At 50.6% G+C, this 21,625-nt stretch overlaps 1 long non-coding RNA gene across 1 annotated transcript; it reads left to right on the forward strand.

The window, feature by feature from the left end:
• Positions 1-4,697: 4,697 nt before the first annotated feature.
• Positions 4,698-5,468, forward strand: LOC109145217. The gene is made up of 2 exons (XR_002046497.1): positions 4,698-4,894; positions 5,069-5,468. It is a non-coding gene; the product is annotated as an uncharacterized LOC109145217 (long non-coding RNA).
• The last annotated feature ends 16,157 nt before the right edge of the window (positions 5,469-21,625 follow it).

Consider the following 21,625-nt stretch of genomic DNA (forward strand, 5'->3'; position numbering starts at 1 on the left):
CGCTTCAGCATGTGCCTGTTGGAATGGCAAATCCACAGGGAGAGCAGCTCTTTCCAGGCTGGTTCTTGGGTAAAAACAGCAAACATCAGGAGAAGTTGGACCACAGCAACAATTCTGGTCAAATCCTTCCTCATTGAGCAAAACTCCAATCAAACCTGTGGTGCAATTCCTCCTAAGATGCTGTTACAGATTCCCCCTGGAAGGAAACCCGTCTGAGCTGCAAGGATTGGTTGGATTATGAGCAGCCTGACTTTGAAGCAGCCCTCAGTCTTCCTGGTTTGGAAGGATGGGGATCTCAATATTCACTAATTAAACTATTCGTTTTAATTAGATACCACCACCAAAGAAGCATTCCAGATGCAAAGGGGATGATCTCTTTTTCTCTCATTCTTCCTTTCTTTCTTTTCTTCCCTTATTTCTTTTTCTGCTTGGCGAAATGTTTAAATGCCTTGTCAACACAGAAGAAACACGGGGGAAAAAAGTGACTTGATGAAAGATTAAGGAAAATGGGGAAAATTAACAAAGCTTGATAGGCAGGCAATTAAAATCGAAGTGAAGGATCGTTAGTATTCATTACCAGAAAACACGAGCAGGGAGGATTGTGCAGCTGCTGGAAATCCCCAGGATCTGACTGGGGAGAAGTCATCCCAAAAACCCACTTGCTCTTTTGGCTGGTGAAGTTTCCCCTGGCAGTTAAGTGGATTAGCTGCTTTTTGTTGCCTCTTCACCCTTCAAGCCTTATCTGGGCTAAAGAGTGTGTGAAAGGCCTTTGAAATGAGGTTCTTGTCAGGGCTTTCAGGGAGGTGAAATGTTTAATAACTCCCAGCCACAGTGACAGGGGCTGACTGCATCCAGTCCAGCCAGGGACAGGCAGCACCTCTGGAACAGGAGAGAGGCAGGGAACAAGGAGGGGAACGTGGGATTCACGGCTCTCATGGTCCCAGTTCTTACGAAAGAAATGAAAGGAAGAGGAGGAGGATATAGAAGGTGAGAAGGGTGAAGCCTGCAATCATTTCAGGCTTAAAGGCAGACAAGATTCCGACAATCTGAGAGAAATCTGAGGGAAAAGGGAACCAGGAGTGGCTTGGGACGTAATTCCTGCAGCAGGAACACTCCAAGCCACCCGCAGGTCCCAGAGGAGAGTCAGACTGCTGTGTCCAGGAGCAGCTCCCACATCCGAGGAGATCCCACAGTGTTAACCCCCCTCAACTGCAGCAGGGGATGGGAACAGCAATTGCAAACAAGACACCTTGAACATGAGCTTAAAAGTGCCTAAAAACCCCTGTCAGGATATCCTGAAACATGTTGAAAGCACGGCAAAGTTGTTTTCATGCAACATCTTCCAAGGTACCATAAATCAGAAGACTGGGAGGGTTTGAACCATTTCTTTCTGAGGGAAGAAGTCAAATCTGATCTGTTCCTTGAGGAAAAATGAAGCGCATTAACTGATCCTTTGGGGGTCCTGTAGGTTACTGAAAGTCACTGGATGAAGACAGAGGGATTTATAATTTTTTTTAATAGTTGTGGGTGTGAGGAGAACAGGAATTTCCACCTGGTGTCACCTCCATTCCTAGGACACCACCACCAGTTTTTCTGGCACCCAATTAACTTCAGCAAACTTGTTAATCAGCAAACAAGTGATAATCACCTACAACAGAGTGCTTGAACACACAGACAGGGATGTGGGCAGAAAAGAAGCCAGAAAGCTTTGGGAAGCCTTTCCTGCCCTGAACTTGTGGCCCCACGACTCTGCTGCCGGGAGATAAAAAATCCAAAATCCTGCCTTCTGCCGCAAGGGAAAAACCCCAAAACATTGCAGGAGCTGCCCACTTGCAGTCTGGGCAGTCAGGACCTTCCTGACAGTGCTGTCAGTCCCAGCCTGACCCCTCTGGGCCTCAGCTTTCCCTGCCTTTAATTGTGGAGTCTTCCAGCCCAGGCATTGATTTGCTTCTGGGGAGCTTCAGGCTCTGCTTTCATGTTGGTAATCTGTGATCTGACAGATTAGGGGGATTATTTAGGGCTGGAGCCCCAATTAACGATGCTACTGAGGGGCAGAGCAGAGAGGAAAACTACCCCTGGCTTTTCATCTCCCTGTTGTAAACACAAACTCCGCTCTAGGAGGGATCTTTGGCTGGACCAAGCCCTGGAGCTGATGGCACTTGGGCTGCAGGCATAGGATGAAAGGCTCTGGGAAAGGGGCAGGTTTAAGTCCCACAGATAATCTGCATTATTCCTGCTCCCCACTGATGCTGCTGGTCGTGTTCACCCCTCTCCTTTCCCAGGAACTCTCTTGGAAGACTCACCTTTTATATAACTTATCTGCCAGGAGGGTTATGATAAATGGCAGGACACAAACACAGCTTTTCCAGGTTGGGTTTGGGGCTTTTTGTTGTTTTTTTTTTTTTTGCCTTCTAGCAATTCAGGAGTGAGAGTGGAAGCAAGGCCGAGCTGCAGCTGCCGGGTAACCTCGCAGTGGCATTGCTGTCCCTGCCCTCCCTGCAGCCCCAGGTGCTCCAGGTGCCTCACGCTCCCAGTTAATGCCTTCCCTGTCTGGATGAAGCAGTGCTTTGAGGCTGGGGCCAGACAAATTGGTCTCTGGGGAGGACAGGGATGTGTGGCAGCACTGGTTTGCATCATCCAAGCAGCAGCATCCAAACAGCCAGGCCACCCCATTCCCACAGCAGCGGGGCTTGGGGAGAGGAGGCTGAGCCTGGGGACAGGGATCCACCTGGGACTGTGCATCATTAAGCCACAACTGGGGCTTTTCTCTGTGTATTTTGGGATTTAAAACCTCTTCCATTTCGAATCAGGTCAGGCTAAGATGACTCTGAGCACGCTGCAGCCCAAGCAGAGAGTTCAGGCAAGAGGGGAAGGTGTTTGCATCACTGAAAACCTTTTAAAATTGCAAAGCTGCCTAAAAGATTCCTTAAATACTCGAAGAGCAGCATTAAAGCAAATACCCTTGCCCCTGCTGGCTTTGGTGCCTGCCTGGGGGTGGGATCAGTGTCCCAGGGTCAGGGCTCCTGCAGTCTGGCATTCCCTGCCCCCAGACCCATGGAAAATACATTCCTGGAGAAAGACGCAAGGGGTCCAGTCATAACCAGGTGCTCAGAAGCAGCACCGTCCGATTTTAACCCCCCCAGTATCTTGGTTAGGAAGAAATATCAGATTTCATTTTGTACAATCACGACCAAGTATGAGGATTGTGCCTGAAGCTCCCCTGTGGAACGTGAGAAAGGATCGCCCTGAGTTTGCCCCTGGTGTGCCAATGCTGAAGGTCCTGGCCCTTGTAGGTGTGATGGACTGGGCTGTGTGTCTCTTCTGAAAATTGAGGCTGATGCTGACCTGCCACAAGAACATTCTGAGCTCTGTCCAGGTTAGTTCTGCTCCTTAATTGCCAAGGTGAGAGTTTAATGAACAGAGGGAAGGTGCAGGATTCCCACTTTGTTCAGTGTTTGTTGCCTTCCCCAGTTGCTCTCCAGGCTCTTTGGATATGGAAGGAACCCCCCAGCAGATCCACAAGCTGTGAAAACCCGAACTCCTTCCTTGTGCCACCCCTCCCACCTGCCAGAACCCACAGCTCTGAGCTCTGCTAAACAACATCAGTTTCCTCCTCCTTTTGCTTCCTGTGACAATCCACACGCCTGCCTTGCTGGATTATCACCAGGACGTGCAACCCAAATCCTTCCTGCTCCACAGATGGAGAGGGAAGCCTGCAGCCAGGAGAGGGGTAGGGATGGCTCAGCTCCCCACGGTTGCTGGGGCTCTTTATTTGCACCGAGGCTGCAGAGTTGGTGCCTTCCCTGCTCCATGTCCAGAATATTAATCCAGCTCCCATTCCCTGGGCCCAGGGGAGAGCTCCCTGACAAGGTAACCTGTGCCTTTGTCCCTTTGATAAATGAGGCACCGTGTTCAGAGCATCTTCTTGATATCTCTTTCCTGGCCTAAGGCAACCAACACGTTCCTTTTTTAATATCTGGGCTGAACTCTGCGGGTTGAACAGCCCCGATCAGAACATTTCCCTGTTCATCACTCAGCTTTTGCTCCATCTGGGAATGCCACCCATGCCCTGCTGTCTGTGCTGGCTCATATTGGTCGCTTTATCACGAGTGACAGCCCTGGGGATGAAGGGGAAGAATTCAGAGGTTCTGGACAAAGGTTTGAGCCCGGTGGTTCCCAGCTCGTGGTTCATATATTGGGATAACCAAGGTTTCAGTTTTAGCTTCCTCCCCTGCTCAGTGCTTCTGATTCCCTGTCCAAAAGTGGGAGAGAAATGCTCCTAATAATTCTCAAGCACAGAGCCAAGGCAGAATTCAGGTTACCTGAGCATCCTCAGGGATATCCCAAGTGAGGATTGTGGTGGTCCCCTCTACATCCTCTGCACTCGAGTGCTTTTAACCCCCTGAGCATCTGTCACAAGCACCTGTTCTGCCCTTTCCTGAGCTCAGCTTTGGAAGGAACGCTGTTGGAATTGCTTGGCCATGTGCTGCTGCTGGGATGGCTGGAGAGCTCAGTGAAACCAGGAGCCACTCGCACACAACAAAACCCCTCTTTATCCCCAGAGGGATCTGTGCCAGCTCATCCTCCCAGTGCCAGGAACTCCACGTGATTCACCAGCAATTTCTGCAAAACAAAGCCGGGACCCAATTCCTGCCTGCAAATCAGGGACTGGGAAACTTCCCACAAATCCTTCAAGTCTTCTCAAGGGCTTGTCCTCAGATGTGAGGGCTGTGTTCCCTCGGGATGGGATCTGCTCTCTCCACCCCAAGGAAATGTCCAACATCACCGGTGAGATCTCCGGATCCAGGCTGCTCCCATGGGAAACACAGGATGTGTGGAGCTGCTCCTTGCAGGCACTTTGATTCCTGGCTGCTCCTGAAATCAGCTGCCTGAGGTCTGGGCTGACTCAGCTCCGTGATTCATTTTTCATTGATGAATTGGGAGAGCTGCTAAAAACCAGAAACTTGGCAGCAGCGAGGCAAAAGAAATATCCCTTAGAATGAAAAAGTGAGAATGGAGGTGAGTGGGGAGTGAGGTATAAGACAGAATCTTTCTCTTGCCATCGCAGGTGCTGTTTATTCCCAAGTTTTCCCTGCAGTTGGACTGGATGGAAAGGGAGGCACACGTCCTGGCAGGGCTGGTGTGGCAGAGCAGTCTCTACGGGTGCGCTCAGCCACCTGTGAAATTGGGAACATTGGAGCTCCTCCCTCTGGGGCTCCCTGCCTCTCCCTGGGCTGGCGGGGATGCTGAGGTGGGAAATGCTTCTTCCCAGAGCCCGCTGATCGAATCCATGTGAAATCTCCACCTGACAATGAGGCTCAGATGCCTGAGCCAGGGCACAGCTCCCCAGGGAGTTGCTGCTCTGGAAGTTTAACTCTTGGAAGAAGTGTTTGCTCTTTTAGTGTTCTTCTTTCTTTTCCTCTTTCAAACACCCTGAATAAAACAAAAATCTGTGTATGAAGTGCTGATGGCAGATGTGACACCATCCCTACAATCCCTATCTCAGTTGTCACCCTTTACTTTTAACGCTTCTGTCTCCGCCTAATCCTTCTCATTGCAGCCCTGTCTCCAGTGCTTTTTTCCCTGGAGATTCCATAATGTTGTGTTCAGCCGAGGAAAACGGGGTGAATTTCCAGCTGACACAGGTTGGATGAGCTGCAGCGCTGTCAGCAGGGCTGGGATGATTTACTCTGACCAAACACGAGCAGCTACAATAACTCACAGCTCTGTGCTGCTGGAGGCTTCTGCACCCACTGCTTTTGTCAGCCTGGGAATGTGCTCCCAGCTCATCACGCCTTGGTTCCATTCCTGGCAGCCTCCTGTGCCAAGGAGATAGGGAAAGGTGATGCCCACTGCCCTGGAAGCTGATCCTGGTGTGAGACACACTGGAGATTCATCCCTGGGGCAGGACATTTGGGGATCAGGCTGAGGTCTTTATATAAACAACATTTCCATGCAGTGCTGGAGGGAAAAATCCTCTTTTTCCCAATTTCAAGCCTTGCCCATGGCAAAGGTGTCATTCAAACCTCTAAGAGGGAGCTGTAGGTCTCAGAAAGGGGGGGCTCAGATCCTCAATCTCATTTTTTTGAGCTTGAGACACAGCTTTTCCAAGCCAAGCCTCGTCTCCTTGCCAAGCCGTCTGTTAAATATTGCGGAAATGTTCGGAGCAAACAACATATTTATCCTTTCAGAGCAAATGATGGGTTTGTTTCCAAGCAAGCCCCCGTTCTGCCGTGATTTATTCCTGCAGCCTGCACCTCTCATTCCCTTTTAAAAAACTTATTGAGTGCAGGTGATGTATTTTTGACATGATTGATTTTGACCTGCTTGGGCCTGAGCTGAATGAATCAACACTGGCAATTCCTGTGCCTGTGCCTGAGGAACAGCCCAGTGGATCAGGGCATCCTTCTTCCAACTGAAATGTTACAGCAATGGCCCTTGTTTTCCAGCTGAAGAATCATCTCCATCACACCAAACTGCACCTGGGAAATGGTAGGAATCTCACAGAGCAAACCAGGGGTGGTTTATATCCTTTGGATTCAGCTTTCACCTGTTCTAAGGGACTTCAGGCTGAAAAAGAAATGTAGGTGGGTTCAAACCAGCAGCTTGTGAAATATTTCCCATTAATATTTCCCATTAGTATTTCCACCTGAGCTTTCTGGTGAGAAATCCTCTTGTCTTGCAACACCTTCCCCTTCACATTTCAGCCCACAGAGGCTCAATTAAACAACTGCACTCACTGTTGCTTCCCTGAGCTCAGATCCTCGGGGCTTGTGTTTCCTGGCAAGCTGCACCTTGGGAATGCCGAGTGCCCAGGTGTGCCTGGGACACCGTCAGTGCTGTTTGCCTGGGTTTTATGTTTATCCCACAATTAAAAACAGAGGGTTCCCAAAAATGAGGGGGTTTGCAGGAGAACAGCTCCTGGAGCCAGCCACTGGAGGGAGCTGCTGGAAGGAGGCTGGGCTTGGGCAATTTAAACCAGTCAAAATTTGATTTAAAACGCCTCGGAGTCACAGCGGCTCCTGCCTGCAAACAGAGATGAGGAGGGATGGAAATACCCAAGTCATGAGCACGTAGAGAGGGAGGGCTCCAGCCACCGTCCTCCAGACCTGCTGAGCCTTTCACATCCATCGAAAATCTGAAATATTGTGACAGAATGTGTGCAAACACCCTGGTGTGGGGGTGAAGCCAAGGCTGGAGGGAATCCCCACACTGGGAAGAGTAATAAACACCTGCCCAGCATCCCCCGAGCCTTCTCTTTCCAGGCTCAGCCCCCTCAGCCTCTCCTCACACAGGGGATGCTCCAGTCCCTCACCTCCCACTGCCCCAGGTGGCTCCAAACCCCCTCCAGCCTGGCCTTGGGCAGTTCCAGGGATGGGGCAGCCACATCCTTACTGGGAATGAAAGAGTGGCCCAAGGTGTTTGTGTTTCACTCTGGGGGAAGGCAGCCTCAGCAGGGCTCCTGCATTTCGTGCTCTGCTGTTTCCCAGTCAGTGTGTTTTGTATTTCTGGGAAGTTTCCTCATTCCCACTCCAGCCTGGTCAGATGAATTCTGCAGAGGGTGAGAGATGTTAAAATGTAAATGCAGGTCAAAAGCTTAAATGCTGCTGTAACCTCTCCTCACTCCTGTGCTGCCCTGAAACCGACCCAGCCCTGGCTTTTATTTTGTAAAACCAACCCCCAGCTTTGCAGAGGTTTCAAAGGCAACCCTCTTTTGGCCTCTCCTGTATCCACTGGTAGCAGATGGAAATTCCTCTTCTCTCCCTCTCCTGGAGCTGAGCCCCTGCAGGGATTCAATATCTTTTAACACCCTCCATAAATAAAATGAGCTTCCAGGAGAACAAAGCAGCCGGGTGGGGTGCAGGACATGGGCCCAGCTGGGCAGCCTGGGCAGCTCTGGGGACCGGGGGGGTGGCACAGGGACAGCTGGCCCAGGGAGGGCTGCCCAGCCTGGATGTCACACCAGGGACATTTGCCTCAATTCATTACCAGGGGAGGGGCTGCCCCCTCATCTGGCTCCTTCCTGGGTCGGTTTATGAGCTCTCATAGCTGATCTTACCTAATTGAATTATCTCCTAATGAGGTCTGTGCTCTGTATGGGCGTTAGGGAAAGAGGGACTGGAGAGCCTGAGGAGAGGAGAGGAGAGGAGAGGAGAGGAGAGGAGAGGAGAGGAGAGGAGAGGAGAGGAGAGGAGAGGAGAGGAGAGGAGAGGAGAGGAGAGGAGAGGAGAGGAGAGGAGAGGAGAGGAGAGGAGAGGAGAGGAGAGGAGAGAGAGGAGAGGAGAGGAGAGGAGAGGAGAGGAGAGGAGAGGAGAGGAGAGGAGAGGAGAGAGAGGAGAGGAGAGGAGAGGAGAGGAGAGGATTCAATGGGCTGTTCAATGTTCAGGGTTTTTCCACACATGCCAAGCACTGGATGTCACCAACATCCCCCTCTGTCACCCAGACTAATCCACTTGTCCAGGACGTGCCCCGGAGCACTGCTGTGATCCCCTGGGAAATGGAGCCAGAGGGAAGGAAGGAAGGTCCTGCCAACACCAGAGAACTTCCCCATCACAATCATCTGTTGGGCTGGGTGTTCACGGGCAGATGAAAGAGCAGAGCAGTGCTGAAGGGGAGATGAAAATGGGAATCAGCTGGGAATGGAGCACAAGGCTATGTTTAGCCTTGCCAGGCACGGAAAAATATTTATTTCCAGCCTCAGGGATAGAATGGGAGCACGTAATTAAAGAGCATCAGTGATGAAGGCCACGCTTTTGATGCCTTTCTGACCCCAGGGAGCAGCTGCAGCGGCCCAGGAGCAGAGCTGGGGACACTGGTCCTGCCTCAAGCAGCACCAGCGTCACCACTCAGGATTTTTGGGGACTTTGTGTGCAGCCACAGTGCTGGCAGGATCCCAGGTCGGGGCTGGAGGGATGAGGCTGGTGGTGGATGTTCATCCAAGCCAGGCCTTTGGATAAATCTCTCCTGGTTTTCCGTAGGTGTGGGGATGCGTTTGGGCTTGCGCTGCTGGGAGGTGACAGAACAGAGCGTGGCAGCTCGTGACAGGGGGACAGGAGGAGCAGGGAGAGGCGATAAAAAAAAGCCATGTGGGAACAGGAGCTGCAGGAGTGTCGGGCTGGGAGAACAGTGCCAGCCCCAATCCCGGCCATAACCAGGAGCTGACAGCAAAGGCCGTGCCTGTGGCAGGCTGCATTCCGTGGGAAGGGGGCTCGGAGCTGCTCTCTCCCCAAATCCCCGCCGCTGTGCCCGCAGCCTCCTTCCCCAGCCGCTCCCTGCCCGTGTCACAGCCGGGCTGGGGGCTGCTCATGAGGCTGGGCTGCTGGATCGACCCCGGGCCGGGTGTTTGTCCCTCTCTGGGGCTGCTGTGCCCAGGGATGGCTGTGCCGGAGGGGGCTGCGGGGAGCAGGGCCAGCACAGGAGCTGCGGCACCGCTGGATCGGCTGTTCTGGCTCCGGAGCTCCTCGGCACCGGCCCCTGTTTGCTCCTCTTGTCTCAAGGCAGGAATTGCCGGCGCTTTGCTGAATGCGCTGGAAATCCCTTTTCTCCCAGTGCTGGGGCTGGAAAATCTCCTTGAGCTTCCTCTGTTGCGCTGCTGCTGAAGCATCCCCGAAACGCTGCTGGAAAAATCCCAACAGTGCCCATTTCTCTCCTTCCCCTCCGTCCTGGAGCTTTTCCAGGAGGTTCTGCCTGAGGTCTGAGCAGCTCCAGCAGCACCGGGGGCCGGATCCACCAATTTCCAGCCCCTCTCTCAGACTTCCCGGCAGGATTTTAAGGGAATTAAAGCAGGGTTTGCAGCAGGAGCTGTCTGAAGAGCCTCCAGCTCGTCAGGCTGGTGGTTTGCGTAATTCCTGCTGCATGTGCAGCAGGAATGTCCTCCTGGGAATCCCGTGGCTTTAATGAAGGTTCTCCCACCCCTTCACCTGCAGATCCCTTGCTCAGATTGCACCCAAAGTGTGGCACAGCTGGACCGGGGTCACCTGGGGAACTCAATCCAGCAGGAACTGAAATACAGGATGAATTTTCTGCACCTTTGGGTACTTTTGGCTTATCGAGTCCTTTGGTAGCGTAAAAAAACCCATGTCATGAACAGAAAAATGGGCAGAGAATGCCAAAAAGCTCTCCTGTAATGAAAACTCCGGTGGAATCCTCCATCCTGAAAGCCATCCCTGCCAGTCTGTGCCAGTTTCGGGGGGAAAACAAGTTATTCCTATTGGATCAGCACATTCGTCCTTAAAATGCTGGATTTCCAAATTTCCTGCTTGAAGACTTGGATGGGAAGCAACTCACAGGAGGTGCCAGCCTGGTTTTTGTGTGCTCCATGTGCGCTCCTGGTGACCTATAAATAATTAATAATAATAAATCTGCATATGCAGAGCTGCAGACAGAGCTGCTCTCATGCCTGTGCCCACACAAAGAGTTGGGCAGAGGCTTTTAGGGTAAAAATAACTCCATTTTCTGCCTTACCTGGGTCATAAAATTATAGCACAGACTTTTATCAGATTTACAGCCCCAAAACTTTAACTGCAGGTGCAGGTTTTGGGCAAAAAGAGGAGTTGCTGTGCCCTGTTCACCAGAGGGATGAAGAGAAAAGGGTGTTTGTCTCTTTTCCCCCTCTCCAAGCTGCCTCTGCCTCTCATTCCCACATTATTTTCCCCCATCCCAAACTGCACCATCAGGAAAATTTGTCCCAATAAATGATACATTGTGTGCAACCTCAGTTTTGGGCCTTCCAAGTAATGGCAGAGTGGGACTCAACAAAAACCCGAGTTTTCAATGCCTTGTACATTCATTTTTTTTTTAACAAGGGGTTTTATTTCCCATTACAAACGGTGCATTCATGCATTGACAGAAGTCATGCCTGGATTCCCTGCACTCAGGAATCCACATGGATTTATGATTTACTCCTTTTTTCCCTCATGCAACTCTGCCTTTCTCCAAGCAGTTTCCAGATCGTGCCCCTACACCAGGATAAAATAAAAAGTTGATTAATTATGAGAGATCTCTCACAATTAACACTACAGGGAGAGAGTAATTTTTGATTTCCAAAGGGCACATCTATTTCAGAATTTGAAAGCCATCACACATCCAAGGGACCTCCTGAGAGAGAGCAAAATTCACCGTCCAGGATTTTTAATTCCCCTTGAATTTAGTGGCTCCAGGAAAGCACAAGGGGCTCACTCAGCTCATGAGAGAATAGGAATTTTGGTGTGGAGAACTTTCTAGAAACAGGTCACCAGCACCCTTATTTGATATATTTGGGGTTTTTTGCCCAGGATCCCCTATCACCGTGTGGCTGCTCAAGCTTCACTGGCATTTTCACTGTGTGCCCTCCTGTTTGTGGGTTTCTGTTCCATTTCCCCTCCTCTCCTGGTCGTAAAATGCCCTTTGGAGAGTTCTGTTAGTGTTCAACTCCATTTATTCCTCCAATTGACAAACCAGGCAGGAAAACTTCCACTTCATGGTCCAGCACAAGCTCCGTGTAAATTGTACTGCCTTGAGAGAGTTCTTTTTAAGGAAAGATATTTTATTTCATATTTTAATTGACCAGGAGGGGTTTAAAGTTTGCTGCATTTAAATCTCACCTTCCACGGATTTAATCTTCTGTTAAACTCCTATTTTTGTCCAGCCTTGGCACATTTTTGAGGGCGATTTCTCATTTCCCAGTAAATATGGAGCAGAATTTCCTCCCTCCACACTTCCCTGACCTCTGTGGCAATTAAACACCAAATATTTGGGAACAACTCGCATTCCAGGCCTCCCATTTGGATCTGCACAGAGAGTCCACTCTGAATCCAGCCCTGCCAGGAACCAGAGCTGCCAACTGCAATTTTCTGGCTGGGGGCAAGCGGGCAGCTTTCAGGCATATGTTAAATTCAATTTGAAAATGAGCATTATTGGTCCCAAAATCAACAGGGGGAGGCAGAGCAGGCCCTGCTCCCTCTGCTCCATGGGGTTTGAGGGAAGGGGGGAATGCTCCAGCATGGGGCCGTTTAGCAGAATAACATCCACACTCCAGATTTTTGAAGGCATTTGTAACTACAATGGCCCAGATCTATATCTTAGAAAAGCCCAAATCAGCTCAATTGCACCGAGCCAGAGCAGGCAGAAAGCATGGCCCAGCTCCAAAAATATCAGCAGAGCTGCAAGCGTTGACACCAAGCAAGGATCTGGCCATATGTGGATCTGCAGGAATATTTTGACTTTCTGTTTTCCCTGCAAAACATTGGCTAATTGGCACCGTTTGTGTTCCAAAGGCAGCTGAAATCGGAGCTGTGTTTGTGTGTCCCTGTGCAGGGAGGGATGAGGAGCCTCACGGATGGCATCTTTGGGAAGGGGCAGCAGCAGATTCCCTTTCCAAGTTCTTGTCCTTGACTCCCAGCCCATTTCCTTCCAGACCTTCCATTTTGTCTGGCTATTTGTTGTTTTTTGGGTTTTTTTTCCTTTCATTTAGAGGAAAGGAAAACAGGGATTCTTAAAGAAGCGAGGTGGGAGAAACTGAGCCCGATCCCATTCTCTGCCCCCCAGGCTGCTGGGAGAGAGGAGGTTCAGAAAAAATGGGAGTAAAACTGAGCCTGGAAAGAAGGGAAGGTGTTTTAAGATGCAGTTTTATTTCCTCTGATTGGATTGGCCATAAATTAAATTAATTTTCCCCAAGTGGAGCCCCTCTTGCCCCTGACAGCAACTGGGGAGGGATCTCCTCCAGGCAGGGTCAACCCACCCCAGATGGGCAAATACTGAGTTTGGGTTTGTTGGTGTGGAGCCTGAGATGAATCCCCACAGGAACCCAGCTATTTATCGAGCAAAAAAAACCCTCTCCCCTCAGGAGGCCCCGCTGCAGAACCAATATTTGATTTTAATTTGGTGTGTACAGGCACTTGCAGAACAAACAGGGCTGCTGACGTTGTTACCTGGGCTCCTGGAGATGCTCCATCAGATACGCTGCTCTCCTCAGCCTGCCCTGCCCACAACGAGCTCATACAAAACTTTTGGGAAGAGAATCAGACCTTTTCTCACTAATTCCAGTGATGCCACAGCTCTGGGAGCTGCCCAGTGCTCCCAGTTCCTCCTGGTTGTTGCTCACGCTGCCAGTTTACACCCAAACCTGTGTTTTCCCCCATCCCTGGTGTCTCAAAGGCTCTTTGGGGTTAAAAACCCCCAAATTTTCAGCAGAGGCAGCTGCTCTAGAGCCAGAGGTTGAGATCCCTTCAGCCCTGGGACTCTGCCTTCACACATCCCACAGCTGGAAGCACAGGGTGGCTGCAGTGGTTCCACCAGGGACTAAAATTCCCTGAGGAGTAGCAGATGAGGCTTTTGGGGGGATGGTCACCATGGTACCTCCTGGAAAACATATAAATAAATCCTCCCCCCTGCCCTCAGCTGGCAATTTTCCCTACCCCAGTAACACTGGGGCTGGGCCCAGCACACAATTTCCCCATAAAACTCTTTTTTTTCACATTGACCTCATCTCCATCCCTCACAGATGGGTTCAGCATCCAAAGCCATCCACTACCTGCACGTCGTTCTCCTCAATACTGCAGCAAGGGAGCATTTTTGTTCTGCTTGCTTCCTGTGGATTGCTCGCTGGAAGGGAGCTGCAGACCCTCTGGAATGTTTTATTATGCAGAGTCAATACTAAAGCTTCACAGGTTGCATTAAAATATTCATTTTCAAAAAGCCTTTTCAAGCAGAAGCTTTGAACAGTGCAGAATTTGGCCTCTGTGAATGGCCAGGATCCAGGATAACGTTACTCCTAAGATTTCCATCTGAGTTCTTCCACAGCTTCTTCACTCTGAACAACCCTTTCTTGCCCTTGTGGGGATCAGGAGCTCGGGTTGGGTGCAGCTTTTCCATTTCTTCTCCAGACCCCACTTGCAGTTTCTCATTGCATCTGTAGCTGACAAGGCAGATGTCTTCAAAGACAGAGAGGTCACCAGAGGAAAATTCCAGCTGTGTCCTGCTGGACTCGGTGTCTTCACTCTGTCATCCCCGTTTCCCTCCCTGCTCCCTCAGGGAAAGGAATCCAATTCTGTTTGCTTTGATCAGACAAATGTTTCTCCCCCAGCTGCTCCATTAGGAGCCTGTTTAGAGCCCTAATTAAGGGTTCTGCCACTTAAATCAAGTCCAACACCATGCAGAGAGCTGAGTAATGGGACCCAGCTCCCCACAGCAGTTTTGTTATTTTCTGCATAAAGGGAAATAAATGACATTTGTGCAAGTCCCCAGTCTGCTGGGTTTTCCAGCAGTGGCCTCCAATGAAAATTTCTCTTCCAGAAAATAAGAGGGAGTGAGACACATTGAAATGAGACCCTTGAAAGAGGGAAATCCTCATTTACAGCCAGAAAATGTGACCTGGGAAAAATCCTGTCTGCTCCCTAAAATCCCCAAAGCCTCAACACCATCTGTATCCCAGACCCTCCTTTGGCTGCTCCTGCTGCAGGGATGCTGCCATGAGGGAGGTGGATTTTTCCAGCTGAATTCGTCACCATTTCCCTTCTCCTTTCTGTAGCCTGGGAGGAATTACCTGCACTTGGCTTTTACCTGTCTGGAAAGCAGCAGGTTTTTTCAGTGTTTTCATTCTTTAGGGTAAACACTTTTGCTGCTCCACCTGTGGCTGCTGCTGTTTATGTTGTGGTGTGATGTGCTGATCTCCAGTGGCTGTTATTCCCTGATTTCCCTGCACTCCCTCACGTGAGGAAGAGCCAGTAAATCTCATTTCACTGGGGTGTATTAATGATGAATTCACACCCAAGCCTCTTTACAGGCCCTGCCTTTAGTTGTTGTGTTTACACCTCCAAAAAAGGAACAGTTTTGCTCTTGCGCAAGAATAATGTTGTTTCCAAAGGATGATAGAGCTCCATAGGGTAAATGTAAGAGTTCTTAGGGGCAATATTTGTGCATTCCCACCTGCAGCTCAGCTTCTGCAGAGAAAGGGGCTCAAACACAGCCACAGGGGAAGTCAGGTGCTGCTGTCCCGCCTGCTGGGCTCTACAGAGGTGACCCCATTTCTTCAGATGAAACCCCAGCTCCACCTTCTAATTCCTCTCCTTTCTGTGGGAGAAAGGCCTCAGAACACAGCCATCCTGTGGGACACGTTGCCAGGAACCTCACCTGTCCAGGTGAGCCCAGCCTTGCCCCGACCTACAACAGACCCTGCAAGAAGCAGCCGAGCCCCGGCTTCTGGCAGCGTTCTGCTCCCAGGCAGGAACAGCTTGCCAGGAGTATTTTGAAACGCCTGTTGGTGGAGAGGTTAAACCCAAATGTTCCTCACATCCTCTCAGCCGGTAATAAATTGTGCTGCTCCTCCAAATGCTCAGTCTGTCTGGGGCTGAAGTGTGAACGGTGCCACCCAAAGGCAGCCTGACCCCTCCGGGTGCCAAAACACAGCGATTCCCCTCCTGAGATGTGCTTATAACTTGACAGCACCGAGGAAAACATTCTTCCCCTTTCAGAGAAGACTTTCACAAGCTGCTCCAAGTTATTTTTTGCTCACTGTGCCACCCAGGAGCTCCATGGAAGTGGAGCAGGGGAAGCCTCTCCCTGCGAAAACACACACTGGAAAGAATTTGCCGCGCTCCCTCCTCTCTCTTTGGCAGCACAATTTGCTTGTTCCTCCCTCATGGGGTGGCACTGGCTGTGACTTCTGTGCCATCTTTTAGCTTTGTTTACAGCACCCTGGTTCCTCCAGACACCGGACAGCAGGCACTGGCTCTCTATTCCATCCCTCTAGGACAGGAAGGCAATATTTAACTTCTCTGTCTCAGCCCCCTGATCCAGGCCCTCACCGGCACAGCTCAGTGCAGCCCCATCCATTCTGAGTTCTGATTTACACCCTTGAGCTGTAGCCATCCTTTAACTTTTTCTTTGCTGTGATCAGAAGTTGCTTTGATGGCTCTGCTCTCCTGCTGACAACGAGTCACCCCCAAGTGATGCAAATGCCACTGCTGAGGTGCCTGCCAGCTGTGCCAGCTGTGCCAGCTGTGCCACCTCCTCTGCTCAGGCCCTCGAGGTGAACTTGCCTCAGTAGGAACAACTCCACGGCCTGTAATTCCAAATCTATTAACTCTGAACATCACACAGCACATAAACTTAACTGGCCCTTGCAACAGAGCAGCGAGTTCCTGTCCCAGGTCGGGCCATAAATCAGCCCCAGAGGCCGGCCCCGATCGATGGGCAGGAATTATCCCCAACATCAGATTTCATCATACATGACTTCAACGATTACTTGGCTGTCCTGTGGCGTGAAGAATCACGAGAATTAATGGGCTCCCTGTGCCCAACCGAAATGTTTATGGGGCAGGATCACCCAGCCTGTATTTCTCACTTAAAACCCTGCATTAATTTCTTTGCACCTACAAGCAGTCAATCGTTTTTTAAATTCGCTGTTGCATCAAAACCACTGAGACTTTATGGGATTTTTTTTTTAAGCTATTGTTTTACAGTCTCCTTCTCCAGCAAGCTTTGTGCTCCCTCCATAAAAGAGTTCTGTCCCTCCAGACTTTGTCTGGGGCTGCTGCACAGTCAGGGCTGAGCTCTGGGCAGCAAGAGCTGACCTTGGGCACGGGTTGTGGCACTGGGGCTGTTTGGGGACAAATTAATGTCCCCCTGCTTCCGAGCTGTCAGTTCAGCATGACCTAGTGTGGATCATGCAGGGAATGCGGGGTGCTGGCCTCCCAAATGTGACTTAAGGTTGATTTTCCTAAACGTTGCATGGTTTGAGCTCAGTCGATGGAGCAAGTGAAGGGTTCAAGCTGTGATTTCATATTGCAAATATTTATCAGTGTCATCAAACGCCTCTGACAACGTGTGCCAAGTCTGTGGGGGTTTGAAGCGCTGTGGAAGAGACTCCAGACATCCCAGGCTCTGCTCCTTGCTCTCCTGACTCCACTGCAGCTCCACGGGGGAAATACTTTATGCAGCTGCCATGAGCAGACACGGTTCCGCCTCTGAAGGTTTTTGGAAAGATCTGCTTTCAGCCCCGTTCCAGATTTCTGCACCAGTCACAGGTGGATTTCAGAGCTATTCTGATGCCTGAAGATGCGATCCTTGTGACCCTGGTGCCTTACAAACAACTTCCCATCCTCACCTGGCTTTCGGTACCAAAATCTCCCCTTTAATCTCTTGGGTTCCCAGCTGTCAAGTTTGGGGGGTTTTTTGCATCCTGGGAGCTCCAGAGATTAATTTGTTCACATAAATGGTGTGAGACACGGGGAGGAAAACATCATTAGTAGGAGAGGACAGCAAATTTTAAGCAAGAAATGTTTTTTGGTGCATTTACTCCAGATGGGAGGGGAAAGAGGTGGGGGAGGCTGATTTTCCCTTTCTTTAGAAAGGCAGCAATTAAAACCTTCACATTTTTGTGCATGAAGGGAGTGAAAAAGTTTTCCAAATCCACCACAACAATCTCCAGGCTGTCAAAATTTTTCAGATGATTGTGATGTTGAGAAAACAAATCCCATTTCGAGACAACCTCCTGAAAGGAGCCCCTCCAAGTGCTCTGCAAACATCACAACAGGATGTTTTGATGCTGAAGGCACTTCACCCCCGTTGTGAGTATGAGGAATGCCAGAATTGACACAAATTCCTACGACACATCAATTCCAGCAGGGAGGGAAGCATTTATTAAGAGAAATGGGAACAACCTCAGCATCTCCCGTGTCAGAAGAGCAGCTGAGGATACAGCAGCAGGTGCTGGGATGTTGTGTCCCCCCAAACCTGCCAGAACTGACGTCCCCAAGCGCTCAGCTCAGCTCCTGTCAGAGCTGTGGGGACTGTCCCTGTGCCAGGGAGGTCCCAGTGACAGCCCAAACCGGGCTAGAGCAGGGCACAGCTCAGAGTCCACGCGAGCAGGGCTGAGGCAGAGCAGTGGGACGGCCCCACCTGACCCGTCCCCATCCCCATGCTCCCAATCAATCCCCCCGCAGCCAACAACAGCCCCAAAGCCAGGCAGAGATCGACGGGGGATGTGTGACAGAATGGAAAATCCTGTGGTGCCCTGGGGAGAGGCCGTGCCAGCCCCGGGCTCGGAGCCACACGAAGCACAGCTCTGGCTGGGTTTTGGTGCTGCAGAGCCACAGCTGGGCTGCCCATGGTGAAACAAACCCCGGGCAGGGCTGCAGGGAGCCAGGCTCAGCCCTGCGAGCTGCTCCAGCCCCTGGGTGGCCACTGAAGGCATCGCCCCTCCCTTGCTGGTGCTTGGCACACACCTGGAAAGAGGAGCAAATTGCTGTCTTTAGATGGATTTCCCACTCCTCTCCCTGTCCAGAGCAGCTCCGTGCCTGTGTGCTGTGTGTGGGTGCACAAGCATTGCCTGGATCTCATCAGTTCTTTGTCAAAAATCCATTTTCTTGTGGTTGGAAATAAAAAAAAAAAAAACCCACCCCAAACAAGTGATGTGACAAAGAGCAGTGCCAGCATTTCCTGAGCGGGATTGTGGGACCAGAGCCGCACGTGAGGAACAAGGGTGGGCTCAGCACCCTTGAATTTGGCTGCTCAGTTTGTGCAGGCTCTGGGGCAGCAGCAGCAGCCTGAGCTCCCGTCTGCCTGCAGAGCTGGCTCTAAATGAGCTCTGGGGGTTCAGAAGCTCGGCACAGCTGGAGAACTCTGACCTGAAGCAGCCCCTTTTCTCAGCCTTGATGTTATTTTCTCATTCCTGTGCCACACAAAACCAGACCAGCACAGTGCCTGCCCTGAGAACCCTCCAGCACAGAGCTCGCAGCGTGTTCTGTGAGCTCAGGGCGGTCAATTCCCCGTGGGAAGGGGTAAAACTGACTCCAGGACTCCACACCAAACCCTGAGCTGACTTTCTGCTTCATCCTCCCATTTTCCCACCCACTCTTTCCGCCTCCTCATGTCACATTTGGTTTACATTTAGTCATTACAGAAACCCCCAAGTTTTGCAAATGTAAGAACAATTTTCCCCCTAGAATATCGAGTTTCCCCTGGCAACTGCCTCAGCTCCCGGATTCAAAAATGTTATTTTCTTGGCCTATAAATAGGAGAAAGAGGCCAGCTGTAGTGCAGATGAAATGTGTCCTACATGGTCTGGGATTCTCTCCTGTGTTCTGGGAGCTGGAATCAACTCCTGTCTCTCTCCTCCCTTTTCCACCTTTTCCTTTTTAAGAGCTGAAATGTGATATAACCACGTGAGGAACTCCAGGAACCTGCACTCCAGGTCTGTCAAACCTGGTGTTTAATGTCACAAATGGCAACGATTCCTCCGAACTCAGCAGCCCTTGCTGTCATTCCAGAGGAGCAGAAATCCAAGGAACAGCTTTTTTCAGTCACTTTTCTCGACGTGAGTTTTATTCCCTCATGAGCATCACCCAATTTCCCGGTGATAAAGGGTGTCTCTGGGACGTAATCTCACATTCAAACAGATGCTGTGTGGGCTACGAACAATCCCCTAAAAAATAGTAAAAAACAAAACTTCTTGCTTTTACGGAATTTAATTAAAGCCAGGCTTGCTGTTCTGATTCAGGTGCAGTGGGGCTGTGTTCTGGAGAAGGGAGTAAGACAAAACTGAGCCTAAATAAGAACCCCTGGATCTGAGGAGGAGGGAGCTGTTCTGGTGACAACCTGCAGTGATTCAGAGAGAATTGGGTGGAGTTTGCACCAAAATCTGCTTTTGTCTCATCATTTCCAGCAATTCCCAAAGCAAAGCTCATCCTATAAGAGCTGGAAAAAGCCAGAACTCAGCAGAGAGGCTCCTCTGACAGGATCTAAGCTCCAGAATGCCAAGCAAGGAAGGGATTGGGCCCTCAGGAGCGATCTGGTACCTGCTGCTCACCCCGCGCCCTCCCGGCTCCCTGGGACAGCTCCCGGCCAACCTGGGGCTCTGGGATCTCACCAGGATGGGGTTTATCCACAGGGGGACCCCAGCTGAGGGGGGCTGCAGCAGCTTTTAGGAGGGTTCTGATCTCCAAGCAGAGACGTGGAGGCAAATCCAGCGCAGCAAAGGCTCCCCGCTGTTGCCAGCCTGGAATTCTCTCGGAGCCCTGGCTGGGATGATCCCATCAGCAGCCTGGCATATCCTGGCACGTGCAGGGAAGGGCACAGGAGCTTGGCAGCTGCTCCCAGCTGGAACCGGGCTCTGGTGAACCTGGGCTGGCTCTGCAGGAAGGGCTGAGCCAGCGCCAGCTCCTGCAGGGGATGGAGAGCGGCCAGAAATCAAGGATTCCTCTTTCCCCTCCAAAGGACAAACGGCAGAACAAGCCCACAAGTTTATCGGGGCCACTTTGATCCCAAAGAAACTGGAATTCTGCTACACACTGATCCCAAAATTCAGCAGGAACTGTTCCAGGTCCTACCAGTGAGCACGGGATAATAAATGAAGATTAAGGCAAAGTCCTTAAGGGATTGTGCTGAAGATTATTTCTCTGAACCAATTAAGCATACAAATTAATTTCCTGAGGGGATGAGGTTTTATTAGAAAACAGCTTTTGCAGAGACCCTGGAGTTTGCTTTGCTTGTGATTATTGTATTTTTTTCCCCCTGAATTTGTTGTGGATGCTGCCATCGCAGCAGGAGAACATTTGCTTAGTCAGGCTGTGCTTTTCTAGACGAGCTCTTCAGTAATTTTGCTGGAAGCGGACAAATCCTAAATTGTCTGAAAAGGAGGTTTCACAACCCAAACTTAACAGCTGCCCCCTAATGCAAGAACAATGTGGTTGTTGTGTCAGTTCTGGATCAATACCTGACTCCATCAGAGGCACCAGGACATCCTAAGTGCTTTGCAAGGTGCATTAATGCATCCTAAAGCTGTCCTTTACTCTTTAGACCCCAAACTTTTGTCTGAGCAGGCTGTAAATGATCTTCTGTAAAAGCTGTGAGAAGCAGGAATCTTAATAAAACTAATTTACATTTGGTTTTATTCTATTCCTCTCCCCTCCACCACAAATATAAAATTATCCTTTGCATCACAGGTGGGCCCTTTCCAACGGGATCTGAGCTACCCTGAGATTCCCTGAAAAGCCAGACTCTGGATTAAGAGCTCAGGCTGAGCCCATAAAAGAAAGGGAAAGAAATTCCTAGTTTCGTGGCTCCCTAATTCCATATATAGGGCGGTGTGGGACGAGTACAGCTTTAGTTCAGGGGATGGTGCTTAGCCAAAAGGACCTTTTGGAGGGATTTCTGTGAGGGAGTGACTCCAGCACGGCCTTTCTGGGAAGCCTTTCCCCAGTGGGGCTGAGCTCCTCAGCAGCCTGATGTGTTCCAGATGAGCAGGCACTCAGACTGGGAGCTCTGATTGGAAGGTCACCAGCGAAAAGAACAGAGGGGAAAAATGGTTCTTCTCTTGCTCGTAGCCTAAACCTGGTGTTTTTCTGCAAATTGCACCAAATGAGGGGCTGATAACTAGGTTCTGCAGCCCGAGTGAGAGGACAAGAAGTGATGTATGGATGTGTCTCCAAGCACAACAGCCAAGGTCTCTGCCGGGGCAGACTGGGAAGGAGATTTGGCACTTTTCCAGACCACAAGTTTATTTTTATGAGCTGGCCTGCACGGGTCAGCAGCGTGCCTGCAGCCTGGAACAACACCAGGGAAAGCTGCTCCTATTTTGAAGGACTTCTGGATAAATGTCTCCTTATTTCCAGGGCTGCTTCCTGCACACCACGTCTGCAGGAGGGGC

The sequence above is a fragment of the Corvus cornix genome, chromosome 24, assembly GCF_000738735.6.
Source record: "Corvus cornix cornix isolate S_Up_H32 chromosome 24, ASM73873v5, whole genome shotgun sequence".
NCBI classification, from domain to species: Eukaryota; Metazoa; Chordata; class Aves; order Passeriformes; family Corvidae; genus Corvus; species Corvus cornix.